This window comes from Protopterus annectens, chromosome 4.part0 (genome assembly GCF_019279795.1).
Source record: "Protopterus annectens isolate FY-2018-M chromosome 4.part0, PAN1.0, whole genome shotgun sequence".
Taxonomy (NCBI): Eukaryota; Metazoa; Chordata; order Ceratodontiformes; family Protopteridae; genus Protopterus; species Protopterus annectens.
This window is the reverse complement of record NC_056733.1, coordinates 1,436,923,952-1,436,940,757: the sequence shown is the minus strand read 5'-3', so window position 1 is coordinate 1,436,940,757 and position 16,806 is coordinate 1,436,923,952. Positions and strand designations below refer to the sequence as shown.

At 40.7% G+C, this 16,806-nt stretch overlaps 1 protein-coding gene and 1 pseudogene across 3 annotated transcripts in view; both read right to left on the bottom strand.

Moving 5' to 3' along the window:
• The window catches only part of LOC122799897 (E3 ubiquitin-protein ligase RNF14-like), a 1,216,993-nt gene that overhangs the window by 892,823 nt on the left and 307,364 nt on the right, over positions 1–16,806 (bottom strand). The window lies entirely within an intron of this gene.
• Positions 15,161–16,173, bottom strand: LOC122799898 (annotated as a pseudogene).

The window sequence follows — 16,806 nt, the reverse complement described above, 5'->3', positions numbered from 1 at the left end:
CTCTTGTTTGCCCAATTTACATAGTCTGGCTTTGCATGGAATATGTTTTGTGTTTACCAGTATCAAACATATGAGGTGTACACAGTCAGCAATAGGACCAAAATTGCTGTATATGGTGGCTGCCTTGGGAGAAGAATGGGTGACTTTGGCTGTCATGATCAGGTTAAATAGTCATTAGTCTGGCTTTGCAAGACTACTGTGCATGTGTATAAAACAAGTTGGAATACTTTACTGTCACCACTTCTTTCATCACAATTGGACATTTGACGTATATGCAGTCAAGTGGAGTAATTGATGGCTATGGGCACTAGTGGAATACAATGACATCAGTTTGAATGGTCTTAACTCAGGAAAATGACTCCAAAAGAACATAAGAATTTATGCATGCTCCAAAAAAGTGTGTGGAGGGAGGGGCACAGTTTGAAAACCGCACAGTGCTAACAGGCTCATTATTAAATCCTTAGTAAACTCACCAAAACACAAAATCAGTTTAACACAAGACATTAGACTGGCAGCATAAAGTTAAGATTAAAAAAGTTCATATAATTGAATATAACATGGCAGAACTACAGATTCTTTAAGTAAATGAAAACAAGTAGTAATGAAAAATTAATTTCATATCTTTGATTGACACTAGATTGACAGTAGAAATATGCAATCATATTTCCTTAAGAAAAGTCAAGTAAGGATGTGTGAAGGACAGTGCTTAAAGCTCAAAATACCTTCTGGCAGCAGTTAAAGCCACCTGAAAGAGGGTCTTCCATGACAACAACTTTAAGGATACCGCAGCTGAAGGTTCAAAGGGAAGTCTAGCAAGCACTTGGAACATCAGGGATGTATGCCTTGGAGGAACCAGATCTTATACAAGTGGCCGCAACAAAAAGGTACACCTCGGGAAGGCTTTAGATAACTTAAGAGATGCCAAACATGTATTATCTCTGCCAATATGAAAACTGTTAATGGCAACCAACTGTACCTTTATGGTACAGTAACTCAAACCAGCCAAGAAGTCTAGAATGTCATCCAAAGGAGCTGAAAAAAGATCCAAGCCTTTAGAAGAGGCCCCAATAAAGAAACATTTCCACTTAATAGCATACAATGTCCAACAGAAAGTTTTTAGGATTCTGAAAGAATATGAATAACTTTGTTGGAGAGCTTAGGATTCATGATCATCATCATAACTGGAAAACCATATGGTCAATTTGAGAAAGTGGAGGTTTGAGTGAGAAATCAGATATGGAAGGTGAAGCAGGGGAAAGAAAAGAAAGGGGAACCAAATGTGGGGTCAGAATGGAGCAATGAGGATAACCACAGCTCTGCAAGGGGATGTCTCCTGAAGAAACTGATTATCAAGGAAAAGTCAAGTAAGGATGTGTGAAGGACAGTGCTTAACGCTCAAGATACCTTCTGGCAGCAGTTAAAGCCACCTGAAAGAGGGTCTTCCATGACAACAACTTTAAGGATACCGCAGCTGAAGGTTCAAAGGGAAGTCTAGCAAGCACTTGGAACATCAGGGATGTATGCCTTGGAGGAACCAGATCTTATACAAGTGGCCGCAACAAAAAGGTACACCTCGGAAAGGCTTTAGATAACTTAAGAGATGCCAAACATGTATTATCTCTGCCAATATGAAAACTGTTAATGGCAACCAATTGTACCTTTATGGTACAGTAACTCAAACCAGCCAAGAAGTCTAGAATGTCATCCAAAGGAGCTGAAAAAAGATCCAAGCCTTTAGAAGAGGCCCCAATAAAGAAACATTTCCACTTAATAGCATACAATGTCCAACAGAAAGTTTTTAGGATTCTGAAAGAATATGAATAACTTTGTTGGAGAGCTTAGGATTCATGATCATCATCATAACTGGAAAACCATATGGTCAATTTGAGAAAGTGGAGGTTTGAGTGAGAAATCAGATATGGAAGGTGAAGCAGGGGAAAGAAAAGAAAGGGGAACCAAATGTGGGGTCAGAATGGAGCAATGAGGACAACCACAGCTCTGCAAGGGGATGTCTCCTGAAGAAACTGATTATCAAGGAAATTGGGGGTTAGGCGTATAGGAGACTCTGGGACCAAGCATACAGAACAGCATCCCTTGGTATCTGTCCCTTTGGGAGGAACCAGGAAGTAAAAACCGCTACACTTCATGTTGTATGGGGGAGACAAAAAAGACTGCAGCAGTGGATGCCTCAGCAACTGAAAATCTGAGCCGCTACCTTCAGGTTCCGGGACCACTTGTGATAATGCTCCACTTCAAACTGTCCTCCAGAATGTTGGATTTTTCCAGGATGTGCAAAGTAAACAGTAACTGCTCAGGAGAAATTGCCCATTGCCAAACCCTCATGGCCTTTCAAAACAGGGTACAAGAACAGGTTCCTCCTTGCTTGCTCAGATACCAAACTACAGAAGAGTTGTCTGTCTGGATGACAATCACACCCTTGGAAAGAAGATCTTGAAAGGCCTGCAATGCTATCAGGACTGCTCTCATTTCCAAGATACTGATGTGAAGATTGGCCTCAAAGCTTGACTATGTCCCCTGGACCATCCTCCATTTGAAATGATCAACTCCAGAAGGGAGGCATCTGTCATGACTGTGACCATGGGATGGGAAAGAACAAAAGGTTGCCCTGCAGTAAGCAGTGGTGAATCCAACAATCACTGAATGTTGTGGCAACAGATATTTGTCAGGAATACTGGAAAGTCTATGGGATGTGTGAGAGAAGACCATCAAGCTGCTAGAGTCCACTGTATTACTCTCATATGGTACCTTGCCAGAGGAATTAGAACAGCAGCCACCCAAGATTTCAGATCCTGAAGAATGCGGGACACCTGCTGGCAAAGGGAAGTGATTCTGGATAATGGGAGTTTGTCTATCTGACACATCATATCCATATGACAGCCTATACATTCCAACCTTATACTGGTTGCAGACTGGACTTTTCATGATTCAATGTAATACCTAAGGACAGACACAGCTGGAGTAAACAGTCACAAGCCTTGATGAGATATGCTTTTATGGAAGTGGTGAGCTGCCAATTATCCAGGTATGAAAAACCTGGAATCTCTGCAGTCTGAGCAGGACTACTGCCACTACCATGCATTTGGTGAACCCCGTGGGAGATGTGGTGAGACCAAAGGGCAAGCTCAAAACTGGTAATGATTGGTCCACAGCTGAAACAGCAGAAATCTCCTGGAGTCCCTCACTATCTTTATGTGATGGTTCATATGTTCATAGGTGTGTACTAGGCTAATGGCCCTAGAGTGCCCTGGCATCGTGCCACCCGACGTTAGTTCCCAGTGCCTCTATCAAGTGGAGCTACTGGAGTGATCTCCAGGGTGAACTTTCTATTTCCTGTCCACTCATCAAGATATCTCTTGAAGAGGGCCAGTGAGGTGCTCTGCTTGACATGTATAGTAAGTCTATTCCAGAGCATGGGCAGTCTCTGGGTTATGAACCTGTCCCTCCAGCATGTTCTGTTGATTGCGGTAATGAGGTTGAGGTCACTAGAGCATGTGGTGCGTAGGGATTGGGATTTCTTTACATGTAGCGTTTCCTACACAGCTGGGTCAGACATTGCTTTGTAAGTCAAGCAGAGATCGCCTTTAGTAGACGATATGAGACAGAGAATAGCTGGTGTTTTTTGAGTCTGTCCATGTAGGACATGTGTTTAAGGTCTAGGCTCCTCTTCGTGATGTACTTTTGTGGCCTTTCCAGCTGTTGCATGTGTCAAGTGAGGTACATGCCAAATGGGGCATTATACTAGATGACTGGCCTAATGAGGAAAGAGTAGAGAGAGATGATGACCTCTTTCTTCCTGGATGCAAAACCCATGGTAATAAGATGTGCCACATAGAAGAACTTTCTAACCACAGTGGCAATGTGGTGGGCAAAGGAGAGGTTGCTGTCAACCTGCATCCCCAGATCTCTTATAACCCCTTCAGTGTTTATTGGGCTCCCATCGATGTGGTAATTAGTGGGAACTGAGTTTTTCCCAAAGGGGATGACAACACATTTTTTGGCATTAAGATTAAGGCCTTGGTTTCGACACCAGTCACTGGTCTCAGTGAGGCCTTTCTGTAGGATGTCTGCATCACTTGGGGTGTTAATGATGGCTCCCAGCTTGCAGTCATCTGGGAACTTGGTCAGCCAGAGTTCCTTTGTGTTGACCTGGACTTCTGAGAAGTAGATACCAAACAGGAGAGGACCCAGCACCAATCCCTGTGGGACTCCAGTCGTGACTGGTCAGCAGTCTGACTTGGAGTCTGCTACTTTCACACTGTGTGTTCTATCTGTGAGCCAATTTGCAACCCACCTAGTGATATAGGGGTTGATGCCTAGTTTGGTGAGTTTATCAATTCCTGAATGAGGAATGCTATGTATGCACTACCTTACCTTCATCTACAGCCCTGGTGACTGACTCAAAGAAGTCAACCAGGTTGAGCAGGCATGATCTCCCTTTCACAAAGCCAGATTGTGTGGGGTCTGGAGTTTGGAGATTTCCTATATCTTTGTTAATCAGGTCCATGATGATGCACTCCATAGCTTTACATATCAGACTTGTCAGGCTAATGGGGCAATAATTCCCAGCATCTGTACTTGTTCCCCCTTTATGGAGAGGGATGACTGTAGCAGTGCGCCATTCAGCAGGGTCAAAGCCTGAGGTGAGGCTATGACTGAACAGGGCACACAACTGTGGTGCCAGTTCACTTTGTAGTTCATGCAGAACACAGCCAGGATATTACTGGGTCCCATGGAAGCTGTATTCTTGGCCTTGGACAATGCAGTTTTAAACTGTGCTGCAGTAATTCTGGGTGCCTGGCATTCTTCCGGTATTGTGATTGGTCCTTTGGAGGGGGGGAGTTGGCACTGAATCTGTTAGCCAGTATGTTGGCAATATCCGTTGGCTCAGTATAGGAGGTACCATTGTGCAGTAACTCAGAGAAAATCTGGGTTTTGCCATGGAGATTCTTATATAACTATAGAAGACTTTGTGTTTTTTAGTGTCTGCCTCAATTCTGCCTTCATAGCTGGCTTTAGAGGTTTTGATGAGGGATCTCAACTTTTTGTTGAGGCTATTAAGGGAATTTTTCCAGTCTTGGGATGTCACCTTTTTATGCAACAGTTTCTTCCTTCTGTTGTAGAGTTATTAATTTCAGGGGACCACCAGATTGGATTCCTTTTTTGGAGGAGAGTGTCTTGGTTCTTTTGGGTATGGCTAGTTCCATGCATTTATGTACGTGTTTGTACAGTGCATCGGTGTATGATTCGGCAGTCATGCATCTATTTTCCATTGACATGGGTGCCGTGAAGTTAACCTCTGTTTTTAGGAGCCCAAAGTCAGCATTGGAGAAGTTTTTCATGGTGGTTACCTTTGAGGGGGATGTGGGTGAGATGTGGATTTCGATGGTGGTTAGTTTGTGGTCGGATCTAACCAGGAAGGAATTTACTATTGGTGTAGAGCAACCATTGCCCATGTTAGTAATAACCAGGTCAAGGATGTTGCTTCCTCTAGTGGGGTTAAGAATGAGCTGGTCCAGGGCATTGCAATTGATGAATTCTAGGAAGTGTTGGGCCAGTGTATTGGTGCGCAAGCATGTTTGAGCTCTGTCAAGCACATCTAATCATCCTTCCTCAGGAAAGGTAGAATGGACTACACTATGACCATCCAGAACTTGGTCTATATGATGAAGTGGTTCCATTTGCTGTGATCCAGAACTACTCTGGAAGTGAAAATAATTTGGAATAGACCCAGAATCCACTAGTCTGGTGGGACCTCTTGGATAACTCAGTTGGCTCCCAGCTTTTGTATTTCAATTGCTAAGTCCCATCTCTGGTGGGGTGGCACATCTGGAAGAGGTTTCGGGGTATTTTTTTGAGTATATAAAAAGGAATTGTACAGCCTCTGGACACAACTCTCAATACCCACATGTCTGAAGTGATGGCCTCCCAAGCTCTTAGGTGGAGAGACAAGTGACCCCCAACTGCCTTCAGTGTGCAACAGTTGGGAAACCCTTCAAGTGAGCTGAAAAGGTCTCCCAGAGAAAGCTCCACAGAAGCCTTGGTTCTAGGGACCACCTCTGCTGCATGGGCAGCTTTCATTATGGTTATCCCTCTGGAAAGAACCTTCCCCAGGAGTGTCCTGAAAAGGCTTCAGCACTTCACAAAAAAGAGAACTTGCCCCCCCCCCCCCGATTCTAGCACATTCTGATAGGAGACAGAGTCTTTCTGTCCTGCTCAGTTCTGGCTGATGTCGTCTCATCCTCTGGGTGAAAAGGGAAAGAACTGTTGAATAGGGTATTAATGAAGCCTTAAAGCAGTCTGAAAAATTGCACAAATGCATCAAAGCATGGCAGAGCATGGTGATGCTGCTGTCTGCTGCATAAGATGTTCCACTGGCTGCACTGGACAACAGCCTTATGGAAATGTTCATGATAGAATGCACAGTTGACAACTGAGCCTCTTGCATCTTCTGTATCTCTGGGGATTGAGTGGTCTTCACTACATCTGACATTTCAGACACTAGCTTTCCTTGAAATCTTATTAAATGAGCAAGTTAGTTAAGTGCATACCACGTGAAGGTTGCTGCAGTGTACACGTTTTTTTCCAAGCAATACACAGCCCAAGACTCCTTGTTGGGTGGATGGACCAATGAACACTCTCTTTCAAGACATTTTTCTTATTAACAACAACCATACAGAATATGATATACACAAAGTAGCACAAAGTATTCTAAGAACTAAGCCAACACAAGAATGGACAAAGGAGATTTTGGCACTAGAGATGACTGAAAGTAAGGGTACAGAAAATAGGCAAGAGGGGGCTGGAATTTACTGGAGAATACTGGCAAAGGAACCAAGGTATTGGGAGAAAACAGCTAGAGAGGGAAAGGTAATATAATGGGATAAGGCCAAGAAGACATTTGGACTGCAAGTTACAGACTGCCTTCCCTACTAGGGATTGATATCAGAGTATAGGCAACGTGAAAGGGATAGGGGAATCCTAAGTGAAAGATCTGCTCTGATGGGGTTTTTAGTCAAATCTAGAACACACTCTGCTGTTAAAAAAGGGATAGTTAGTAAGGCATGTAAAATACTGCATGATAACTGTAAGAATCAATCACAGGAGGTTAGAAAATATTGGGAAGAGAGACTGGAAAAGCAATTTACAAGAAAATAATGGGGAAACATGTTTATGGCTCCCACGTATGAGGTTTAAGATCTTTGCATGTAAGTGTTTACATAGGTATTTCTATACTCCAAGCAGACTTCAAATAATATTTCCTCAGGTAGATATTGGAGGTGTGATGAGGAAGAAAGAGGCAACTGGGAACATGCATTTTAGGAGGATAATGACTTGGCAGATTTAAAAAATTCCCTACAGAGTACTTCTGTCAAAAATATTGGGTAAGCAAATGGCTGTAACTAAGGATATGATTTTTTTTGAACTGGGAAACAAGATCAGAATTGCCTAGCCACAGTAAGGATGTATTAAGTTTAAATCTGTCAGATTAAAAAAGCAATTACTAGAAAATGGAAATCAAAGTCTAAACCAACTGTATTTAAAATACTAAACATTATAAAAGAGATAAAAGAACTGGAAGCGGGATCTTTAGAAAAAGGGAAGGAGCAAATTGCATACAAAGAAATGGAAATTGTGGGAACAATGCATGCAAAATAATGTTCAGGTTAGGAGTGAGATTTAGAAGATAGCAAGAATTTGGTAATTTATGTAATGTTGGACCGACGATAATTACAAAAAAAGGAAGAAAAGATATGTGATGTATAATGTATGTAAATGAAAAAAATGTTAATATGGTTTGTTTTCTTTTCTGTTAATGTACGTTTGTCTATGTCCTAAGTGACAATTTAATAAAAATGTTAAAGGATATTCTTTTTCATGGCAGCCACAACTGCATTAACTTCTGGACCCTCACTCCAGTGGGGTCTGTCCTTAGGTGGGGTCAAAATTCTACCCAATTTCCTGTGGTTTGGTTTAAACACATCAGGTTTGATACAAACCCTCCATGACACCAGGTCAATAAGGGTATCCAGAAGGGGGACTACCCAGGACATAGATAAGCCCACACCAAATGGTTCCAACAACAGCAACTCCTCTGGTGAAGGGGCCTTTACAGTCCATCCTCCATGCTGTTTTAATAATTTCATAAGATTGTTGAAAGAGGTATCATCATGGGGTATTTGAGGGAGCCCTCCTTTTAATTAAGGTCAGTGTCCTCTGTGAGAGATTCAGCAGGGGAATCCACATACTTCCTCTTACACTTACTCTTACTGTGTCCCCCTCAGGCAGGAGAATCTGGTGGAGACCAAGAAGAAACAAAAGGCACTGAATGCAGGGAAACCCAGGGACCTGAAAGACTGAGTTGTCTCAGAACCAGTTGATGCACATCTGCAGACCCAGAAGCATGGGAAAGGGTTGGATCCAATGCTGCTGATGACAATCCCCTCTATGACCAAAAAAGAGTCTCTCTATATAGTGTTGAAAGCTAAAGCCAGATGACCGGACCTGGTATTTTTCAGATCTGAGGACCCAAGGAAATTGTCTGACGGTGTAGTGGGTGAGAATGGGGTATGCAACTTACCCACCGAAGTTGAAGAGTCTTTCACTAGGAAGGGACTGGGAATGCTGAGGAAGGGAGACTTGTGGGTCTCTGACACCATCAGTGCAGGTGATTGGGGCTTTCGGCTCTGGCTGACCTTCAGCAAATGAGGCAGATCCCTTGGGGTCCCCTTGCTCCTTGGAATGGGACTTCGGGTCCTTGTTCAAGAATCTTTCTCTGTCCATCTTCTCAGACCTCTTCCTTGGGGAAGATTAAGGAGCTGCAGGAGGAGGAAGCATCCCTTTTAACACATGCTTGGCCCAACACTTGTTGTCAGCTGAGAATCTCAAAGCAGCACATTACACTATAGCAAACAACAACACCTGAAATAAAGATTCCGAAAAATAAGAGAAAAAACTAAGCATTCAATACTAGTACTTTTTTTTTTTTTTTAGAAACACAGAAATGGTGGGCATGCCCAAACGGAGCAACCCAAACACCTCTCACCCACTAATCTAACACATACACTATCTAAAACTAAACTTGCATAAAGAATAAACCAATAAGTAAGAGTACAATTATAATAAAGGATACATTACAGCAGAGCTTGCAGACCAAGTGCACTCTCTAAGGTGGCAAATGAGATCTGAGGAGAGCATGGTACTTTGGGTAGAGGAGTCAGAGCGTGGGCTGAAGACTCTAGAATGGCCAGTGACAAATCTAAGTCAGATTTGATAAAGCACATGTTAAAGCTGGGTGAAAAGACAGCACTGGATCACATTTCATCAAAAAATCTGAATAATCTCAGTTTTATCCTTATTGGAAATGCAATAAATCAAAACCAAATGTGTTTTCCAATAACTAAGGGTCCATTTAGACACACAATACATCTCTTTATCCATAATGCATCCTCCAAAATAGACAAAACATTTTGAATTACTGTTTAGTACCTAAAAACTCTACATTTTTATACACAGCAAATGTTTATCAGTGAATCATACTTTAATTATGCCTGCATTTCTGTTCCCAATAACCTAACAGTCTTGCATGCATGTATTTTTGCAATTCAATTATGTGTTTAAATCTATTTTAAAAACATTAACTTGTGGATGCAACCGACATATTTTTTACGAGACCTTTCGCATTAATAAATACTATATGAAATAAACCAAAAAACACTTGCATAATCCTTAGAATGTCTTTCTAAATATATGAGGTAGGATTGGGTGGGGGGCAGGTTCTCATGCATACAAAAATGTGTGTGTGTGTGTGTGTGTGTGTGTGTGTGTGTGTGTGTGTGTGTCTGCATGGGAGTGTGTATTCATGCCTGTGTACATTTATAATTACTTGTGCACAACTCTGTACGTGCTTTTTACTGCAAAACGTTCTGTTAAAAATATCAGAACACATTAGCTATCACGCAATACAATTTTTGTGTGTTTGATTACAGTAAAATACATTTTAGACTCTTCAGCTAAGGTGATATCATTAAAATAACTGTATCCAGACTGAAATCAGCCAGAAGTAAAAAAAAAAAACTGTCTGATTAGAAATGTATGAATTACTTGGCTTACAGCCAATATCTGGAACTCAATACATTAAAACAAAACTGTCATTCCTGCAATAAGTTTTCATAGCAATACATTTGGAATCAAAACATGTTTAAATGTGATTGCTTTAAAATATCCCTGTACACAGAACTTCTGAAAAGAAAGAAAACGTTAAAATCAAAGTCCCTTTTTATGCATTTTTTTTCTTTTTCCTCTCTAGACTGAAGCAGGCATCCTGGGAGGTCTGTGATCTGGCTTTCAGGCATGCATTGTCATCTGCATAGGCATTTTGAAAAAAAAAGGCTTTTTTAGTCCAGACGTTAGGATTTATGGCATATAAATTGGAAGTAAGTGGCAAGTTCTCCCTTTCTCCTTTTGCTCTACCAAACTAAATGCATTCTGTATGCATCTCTTGCAAAAGAAATGTACAGTTCAGTCTTTAAATTTATCTGGGAGTAGAAGCACTGAAAAGCACTGACAGGCAGAATACTGTTTGCTATTTTAAATTACTACGTATTTTCATCTGTCTTCCTTGGGCAACTCAGAACAACAAGGATCATGTGGCAAACTCACACTTGCTGCTGCTGCTTAGAGACTTTTGAAACTAGCTCATGGTAAACTCTAAGCTGCAAAAAGTCAAACTTTGAATTTTTTGTCTCCTGTCATTAAACATAACAGCTTCTGAGAATCCTGAGAACTTAAATTCATCAATCTATTTTGGCTTATCATTTCCTGTCTGCATGACAGTTAAGAATTACCTTGTGTATCCTTTTTTCCATTGGCCCTGTTTACTCTTTTAGACCATACGTCATGTCATTAAATGCTCTCTAAGACTGAAAGGCATTAATTTATAATGCATTTCATTGCCAACATGCAATTATATACAACTTGCAGAATGAAAATTACTAAAATGGTACCTCATTTCACTTTTTTTCTTTCAGACAAAACATACTTTGTCATGGACTGAAATTCCTGCTGTTTTAGTCCCTGCATCTCTTCATCTCCATCAGGATGTCCAGACAGTCTGCTCTATGCATTATTTTATTTTAATTTTTTTTATTTTACATTTGTTTACCGGGAAAGTCCAACTGGAACGAGGTCCATTTACAGCGGAGGCCCGGGGTGAAAAGCTCCACATCAAATAATATGTACACTGGTAATTTTACAATCAAAAGAATAAAATCTTACAATCAGTATAAAATTTACAATGTTTTTTCCAAGCAAACTTAATTTAAACATAGTAGACCCTGGATGTCAGAAATTGGGAGAGAAAAACTCCAGATTTACCAGTGCTATCAAAAGATATATCACAGAAGACATAACAATTTACACATAGTATGCCATGTATGGCAGTGTTTGGCAACAGTATTGAAGAGCAAGTGAGCAGTGAAGAGAGGAATGTAGGACGAATTGGTGGAAAGCAGGAAAGCATTATTTGATGCAAGGACAGAACCAGGATTCCAAGAGGTGTGACTTAAGTAACTTTTTGAACAGTAAGATAGATGATGCAGAAGAGATATTTTAGGGGAGGTTATTCCATTTCCTAGCGATTGTATGAGAAAAGAGCTTTTCCTGCAGTATTGTTGGCTTTGGATATGCAGAGCAGGGTTTTGTTAGATGAGCGTAGTGGACGGTTTGCTGACTATTGGTTCAGTAGTTGGTTTAGGGCTGGAGTTTTGTGGGGATTGTTTAGTATGTTAAAGGTGAGCACTAGTTGGTGGTAATTGATTACTTGAGGGAGTTCTAACTACTGTAGCTCCTTTAGGGCAACATAGTGGTGACTTCTAAAAGTGGAGTTATTTGCAAATTTTGCAATCTTATTGTAACAAGATTCTAGTTTGTCCAGGTCTGTTTTCCTGATGTGGGTTAGGATTGGTGATGCATACAATAGGGTAGACAAAAGGTGGGTTTGGGCTAGGGTGATTTGTGCTTGGTCTGATAGGAAGTTTTTGTGCTTGTATAAAGTTCCTAGTTTATAATGTACTTTTTTAATGGTTTGAGAGATATGTACATCAAAATTAAGGTCCTTATCTATTTCAACACCAAGTAGCTTAGTATGGGGGGAAGGAAAGATTGTGGTTCCGTTTTTGGAGGTGATAGTGAAGGAAGCAGGTGTTTTTCTGGATTTGTTGGGGGTGAAAAGAAGTAATTTGGTCTTGTTGGGGTTTAGAATTAGTTGGATATCAGTAATCCATTTTTCCACAGAGCAGAAGGACTCTTGGGTTAGCTTTTGTAGAGTAGTTACAGATGGGGCTGAGCAGATTAGGGCTGAGTCATCTGCGTATTGTATCAGTGATGCATGCAGGGTGGAGGTATGTAGTTTGTTGGTGAAAATGGTGAATAGTAGAGGCCCCAGTATTGATCCTTGTGGAACACCTATGGTAGAGGGTAGTAGGGGTGATAGTACACCTTGCCATTTGACTGACTGTTTTCTCTCAGAGAGGTAATTTTTGAACCGGGCAGTAGTGGGGGGGGCAAAGGATATGGTGGATACAGTGTCTAAAAGTAGGTTATGTGGGACCATGTCAAATACCTTAGAGAGATCTAAGAATATGGCTGATACGAAGTTGTTGTTTCTAAGTTGGTTAACCTGGTTGGTAAAGGAGAGAAGAACAGTAGTTGTACTATGGTTTGGACGGAAGCCATGCTGTGTGAAGGAGAGGAGATTATGTGAGATTAAGAAGTGCATCACTTGGGAATGAATACATTTCTCCAGGAGCTTGGAAAGGGGGGATAAGATAGCAATGGGGCGGTAGTTTGATAGCTCATAGGAGTTGCCGCCTTTGTGTAGGGGAATAATACATGACACTTTCCATAGTTGGGGGATGTAGGCTTCTCGTATGGAGCAGTTTATAAGAATTGAGACAGGGAAGGCTAGGGACTCTGCAGCTAATTTTAGGAAATTAGTGGGTAGACCATCTGCTGCGAGAGTGGTAGGTTTCAGTTTTGAGAGTAGTTTTTTAACTGTGGAGGTTGGTACAGGTGAGAGTGAAAAGAAAGGTATATTATTGTTATCTATAATGGGGGTGATTGTAGAGTCATTGTTAGATAGCTGGGTGGATAATGACCAAATAGATTCTGTGAAGTGATAATTAAATTGAGAAGCTATGCTGTCATTGTCAGTATTGGTGCTGGGAGTTGGGATGGTAGTTTTCCGGGTTTCAGAAGGGAATTGATAGCTTGCCAGAACTTTTGAGGGTTTTTGGGATGTTTGTTTTGGATATGTAGGAAGTAGTTTTGTTCATCCATTTTTGTTTGTTTTTTTGGCCTGATTCTGAAGTTGTTGATACTTTTGTCTGTCTTGTATGGTGTTATTCATTTTCCAGATTTTCCAGGCCTTGTCTCTAGATTTTAGTAAGGCTTTTGTTGTTTTATTTAGCCAAGGGGCATAATTAACTTTAGTTCTAAGTTTCCTAATTGGAGCTACTGTATTTACAACATTCATAAATGTACTACTGAAGAACTCCACTGCCTGGTCTAATGCTAGAGTTTGTAGTGGGTGCCAGTTGCATTGTTGCAGCATGCTGTTAAGAATTTGTGGATTTAACTTGTGGTCATCTCTAGTTTCTTTATATAGTAAAGGTTTGGGTATGTTTACCTGTTTACGAAGGAGGAATATGGGGTAGTGGTCACTGAGTTCATCTGGTAGGCAGCCCACATGATAATTTTCTTTGGGGAAATTAACTAAAGTCCAATTGTGTATGGAAAGTTTTTTGGATTTTTTGTCAACCCTGGTGGGTTCTTCGATTAATTGTGCGAATCCAAATAAGCTAACATGGTTTGAGGGATTGTTGGAGTTGCAGGCTAGCCAGTCTAGGTTTAGGTTGCCTAACAGGATAGTTTCTTGGGGATGGTTGGTTGTAGCCCATTGTAAAATTTCCTCTATTGTAGGAGAATTATTTCCTGGAGGAATATAACTGCAGAGGATGTCGATTCTCATTTTGTTTTTGAAGGATATAATGGAGCCTAATATTTTAGTATTCAGAAATTTGGGCAGTGGGGTTCTGAGAGGCTGTAAAGTTTGAAATCTCTCTTCCAAGATTTAAGTAGGCTCTCTTTAAACACCTTCACATGGAAATAAAATGTAAATTTTGTAGAGGCAATGATTAACACCCCCCCCCCCATGGTTATCCTATCCTTCATCAGTGCACAGGCAACCTTTCAACACCTGTTGATCTTCACCCATTGTATGCATCTATGTTTATGGGGGTTGGCATAACAGTTAAGGTGTTAACCTCACAAACACAAGGTACAGGGTTTGATTCTTACCTGTGTTCACTGTCCGCAGACTGATTCCGTCATATTTACCTATGAAACCTGAAGTTATTTTGTTGTAGATTGATATAATGGTTAAGGTGTTTACCTCACAGACTCAAGGCACAGAGTATGATTCACACCTTTAGTCACTGTGTGGTTATTGACTAGACATGTAATAGTCTGCAGATTAAATTCTAAGGTTTTGGGGTGGTATAACGGTTAATGTGATTGTCTAACAGACGCAAGCTGCAGCACTTGATTCCCACCTGTGGTCACTGTTTGATCACTGGTAAGGCATGTAATAGTTGCCTAATACTTACCTATAGGCTATGCAGTAGGTTCGTACTAAGCTAACTGCCCTTGTGAGCCATTTTAAGCCTAGCCAATTATCCCTTGTGAGACTCAAACCCTGCACCTTGTGCTTGCAAGGAAAACACCTTAACCATTAGGCCATCTTCTCCATACAACTACATCCTGCTAATCTATATATATATATATATATATATATATATATATATATATATATATATATATATATATATATTCCTGTTGAATTTTTGCAAACAGTACAGTCTAAATATCATTCTGTTTCTTGCAGTGTACTTTGCTAACACCACACTAAGCTTTTGCTATGCCTGCTTATTAAACAAGAAACATCTGTATTAAATTATCACTTGACATAGGTTCATAGGTTGGTACTAGGCTATCGGCCCTAGGGCCTGTATAAGCCTAGCCATAACAATTCCCTGGCTATTTTTCCCACAATATTTACTTCCTTTACTTTTATGTGCACTGTACAAGACTGTTGGCTACAATCTATTGTCTGCTTTAGACCAACATTGTTTACTGCAAAGCAGGTAGGGTTTTCAGTTCCTAGTCTTTTTTCTGTCCTGATTTCTGTGCTTCCTGTCTTGAATCTCTGCATTTCTGACAGTAGAAAATGTCTGGAACATTGTTTTTTTTTAATTTTGGCACAAGAGAGATGGATCCAAGTTTCACACTGGTTGCATTCAATCATTGGACGTCCTGCAAAGGGTTTCTGACAGTAACATGTGATCGAGTCCCAAGAATCATCCCCCGACTCCACCATGATGTCTTCATCCATGACACACATTTCTCCCTCACTTGAACTGCCATCTCCATCTTGGCTTGTCTCAGCACTCAAACACCCTTTGACCTCTGAGGTAAAGTCCCAAGGTAACTCGTTTGGCAAACTGGACACAGAACAAGAATCAGAGTGCAATGCTGATTTCACAATTTCTTCCTCAGTGTCAGTGTCACTCAGAGTTTTGATTTCCTTTTCTGCGCTTTCTTTTTCAACTTGCGTTTTTTGCTTTTTTAATGCGAGACCTTTTCTCTCCATCATGATCTTTGGTTTTCTTTCCATTCTCTAAACTAAGTTTTTTGTTTTTCTTCTTCTTTTTCGATTTGGGTTTCTCAGACATTTCAAACAGAGTTTCCTTCAGTTTCATCTTTTCAAGCAAACTGTCAGATTTCAAGCGTCAAAATGCCTTTTTCCTAGACTTTGCTTTTTTTCACAAATGTCTGAAATGTTTGCAGATCAGAGTGGGAAGACTCCCACCCATCAGTGTCCCCAGAACTTTCTGTTCAGTCTAGAGAATTTGAATCAGATGGCATCCAATCATGCTCCTCCTTTGTGGATGGTATGTACCCAGCATATGCCAAAACAAAACTACAGAATTTGTTGAAATCCTCAACTGTTTGTCTTTGCTTTTCTGGAGGCTGGGAATCTTACTTCGGATCCTGAAGGGGATTGTCTGCGGTCGGTTTTGTTATCAGCTCCAACATATTTCGCTCAGAGCTGGATAGGATGTTGATGCTTAATTACTATGTTTAACTGTTGCCTGATTGTATTTGTAACCCCTCTATTGAATTAAGACATGTTTATCTCCAAAATCTACTCTAATGTCTCTGTACAGTATTCACATTTACTTTCTTTACATATTATGCTGTATAATTTAGTAATTTATTCTAAGTTTTTAATGCCTTAATGTATTTGTGCGTGGAGCTTTTCTCCCCCCCCCCCCCGGGCCTCTGCTGAAAATGGATATGTATCCAGCTAGACTAGCCCGGTCAACAAATATAAAATAAAATAAAATAAAATAAAATTATTCTCCTGTGCCCAAATGGTCAATTTAGTCAAATTATTTTGCAGACGTGCCTTATCTGTAACACTTGTAATCAGTTTACCCAATTTCAGGTCGTCAGCATATAGACTGTAGAACACCTCAGATGAAAAAGTAAGGTCTGAAAGATACAATCTAAACAAGTAAGGGCCTAGTACAGAGCCCTGTGGGACACCTTGACTGTAACCAAGGATTTCGCCTGTCCAGTTGGTGCGTGATACTTGCCATGTCCTATTTGTAAGCCATGCAGCTATCCATCTTATCAACAGTACATCAATACCTAGTTGTACTAATT